Source organism: Parus major, chromosome 3 (genome assembly GCF_001522545.3).
Source record: "Parus major isolate Abel chromosome 3, Parus_major1.1, whole genome shotgun sequence".
Lineage (NCBI taxonomy): Eukaryota > Metazoa > Chordata > Aves > Passeriformes > Paridae > Parus > Parus major.
In genome coordinates this window covers 14,242,426-14,245,473 of record NC_031770.1, presented here as the reverse complement: position 1 = coordinate 14,245,473, position 3,048 = coordinate 14,242,426, and the positions used below count along the sequence as shown (strand labels likewise).

Here is a 3,048-nt window from a genome sequence, read left to right as displayed (position 1 = left end):
CCTGCAGGCTCTGTCTGTGTAAAGTCCTTTGCTGCTGGAATGAGTGTGAGAACACCTTACATCACCACACACACCCCGCTCTGCCCCAGACACAGCCTTCATCCTTGCCTGCTCTCCCTTAAAGCTTCAAGTTTCTTTTCTCTTGGATTTGAAATTCTTCCTTTTGTGCTTGAATAGTGAATGCAGAACATTGTGTCCAAGAAGGATCATTTTAATGAAGTTATGAGCTTGAAAAGGTCGGAACTGAGAATTTCAGTGCAGTTTCATTAACTGCAGCCTTTGGCATAGGGAATTCTGTAATCCCAGAACTGGTGCTGTACTTCTTCTGTGCCTTATCCTTAGTGACTTCTGAATTGTCTGTACCATGTGCAGGGTGGGACAGAAAATATGAACCTGAAGAGGCACAATCAACTTGACCAAAAGTTTCTTCAGAAGTCTGGAAACAAGTTTCTGTTAGGTTATTGATCTAGCCTATGAGCTCAGGAACATTTGAAGCCAACAAGGACTCAATTTCTCACAGGAAGGACATTAAAATGCTAAATTTCTATAATCAATTTATATGTAATAAATATGCATCATTTAAGTAGTGAATGTGATAAGCTAGTAAGTTTTTAATAGCAATTGTACTCTGTGAAAGATGGATTCATTTAATGCGAGGAGAATTTGACTTTTCAAAACAAATACATTTTAGTTAAGATGAACTTTTGCAGAGATTTCTTGCTGAAATAAAAGCAAAGCAGTAGAGGAAGGAGTTAAAATAAGTCTAGAAACAAGTGTTTTTCTGACTCTATTTAGAAATATTTGGTTCTAGCCAGATATGAACTGACAGGTTTTGCTTTGATAAAATAGTCATAGACACTAAACATTTTATTAACAGGGCAATATACTGCAAATCATATTAAGATCAACTTAAATATAGTCAGCAGTGTAAGCTGAATTTGTTAGTGTTGTAAAATGTTGAATGAGTTTTATAACTGCCTCTAGCAACATGTAATACCATATCTTTATGTGAAATGCTCTTCAAATTGTATTTACAGTAGAAATAACTTTTAATAGTTCTAATTTGTTCTGCATATACTATTCATCAAAGTCAAATTATTTTAAGGAATTTTAAATCTCAGTACCATTTTTTTTTTCTCTGATGCTTGAGTTTATATTGCACTGAATTACTTTGGAAGATAAAGTAATAGTAAAATTTACTGGAGAACAGTATTCTTGTCTTGAAAATGTGCACACTTGTCTCAGCAAAGGAAAATCTGATCTATTTTTAGATATGCATGCTTTCATAAGGAGATATGACAAATTAATACCCTACCCACTTGAAAACCATTGTGAAGAGCTAATGTGGAAGCTGAACAGGAAAAAAAGGTTTCATTGAATGCTGTGAAGGAGTATATGAGAGTTTGAAGAACTCATTTTGGAGTACATAGAAAAATATTAGAGATTATTTCAAATTTCCTGGCATTTTGGCAAAACGGGAAGTATCGATCCACTGGTTCCCTCTGCTGAGAGGCTGAGTGTGTCCTGGGAGAAGGCAGAGACTGCATTGTTTATGGAAGAAATAATTTTTATGGAAATACAATTTTGACATCAGGCCTGGATTTCAAGGGAAGAAGACTTAGAGGGATGGAATTCCCAAGGGAAGAGGCTGGGATGAGGTTCTGGTGCTTCCTGGGCTCTGAACCTGGAGGCCTCAGTCTGGCAGTGCTCAAGAGAGGCCCTCAAGGGAGAAGAATGTGACAATTCACTGGCTTGCAAGTTACTGGTTAAATTATGGTGAGAAGGTTCTGTGCTAAATTTGGCACTGGATTTAATAAAAAAAATTAAGATAACAAACACAGAACTTTTTAAACCAGGAATGGCCAATGTGCAGTCTGTGTAATGGTGTTAAGCTTACAGAAGAATTTATTTGTAGGGAAAACTGTGCTGAACACTTCTATTGCAAATTAAACAGAGCCTGAATAGTACTTCCCATGCATAAAACAAAGAGATAGCATTGTTTCATTTTCACAGAAAGCATAAGAAAACTACAGAGCAGATAAACGACACAAAAGAAACCAGTTTGCAGAAGGAGGTCCTTCCTTATTAAAATACAAGGGAAATTTCAACCAGTGGAAAGCAGTGGAGCTGAAATGGATGCATAATGCTTGACAAAGGATTTTGGATGGATTACACAAGAACCTGGAGCTCGCTGCTCTAAGTGAGCTGTCACTGCTACTTGAGAGCCTTTCAGATGGGCAGCTTGGATGTCTGCAGTCCCTGGCAGCTCTGCTCCACGTCCCTGGGAGTACTCTGGAGGCTTTCATAGGTGGTTTCTCCCTCTTTATCATCCACATTCTGTCCGTGTGCTCTGGCCTTTCGGGAGCAGTGTCTGCTCGGTGCCGTGTCACCTCCGGTAGGTGCGTACAGAGGGGCTCGGGTAAGAAGGACTTTCTGTCACTCAAAGTAACACAACTGTACGATCCTGTTGCTTATTCAGACATTTCCCGAGCCTCGTTCCGCACGTCCTCGGAGGCTCGCCTCTCCCCGGAGGAGCTTTGCCGGCGCTGGCTGTCCCGGGGATGCCCTGCCTCTCCCGGCGTGCCGGGGATGCTCCCGCGGGATGCTCCGGGCGGGGCCTGTCCTGGCCACCGCCCCCGGCCCGGCCCGGCCCGGCCGCTGCTCCGCTCCCGGCGGCGGGAGGGCCCTGGCGGCGCTCGGCGGCAGCGGAGCGGGTAAGGAGCGGGCACGGAGCGGCTCTGCCCCGGGGGAGCCGGGCCAGAGGAGCGGGGAGCGGGCGGGACCCCGTCCCAAGTGGAATTTTCCCGGTAGCTGAGGCGCAGCCACGAAGTTCTGGCTTGAAACGGGCCGGTGGATGGGGCTCTTTTGTTTTGCTGTAAGAACATGATACATTTAACAAAAAATATGTGGCTTCTTTTCCTTTTTTAAAATTCCTTCTCTTTTTTCCTTTCCTTTCCTTTCCTTTCCTTTCCTTTCCTTTCCTTTCCTTTCCTTTCCTTTCCTCTTTCCTCTTTCCTCTTTCCTCTTTCCTCTTTCCTCTTTCCTCTT

The 3,048-nt window shown here is 43.0% G+C and overlaps 1 protein-coding gene across 5 annotated transcripts in view; it reads left to right on the top strand.

The window, feature by feature from the left end:
* The first annotated feature begins 1,054 nt into the window (after positions 1-1,054).
* STON1 (stonin 1) overlaps positions 1,055-3,048 on the top strand; it is a 25,859-nt gene continuing 23,865 nt past the window's right edge. For 3 of the 5 annotated variants that reach the window (XR_004496690.1, XR_004496689.1, XR_002001576.2), the window contains exon 1: positions 1,055-2,714. The gene's annotated coding sequence lies outside the window, so the exon portion shown is untranslated. The other 2 variants (XM_015622941.3, XM_015622942.3) reach the window with 2 other exon arrangements.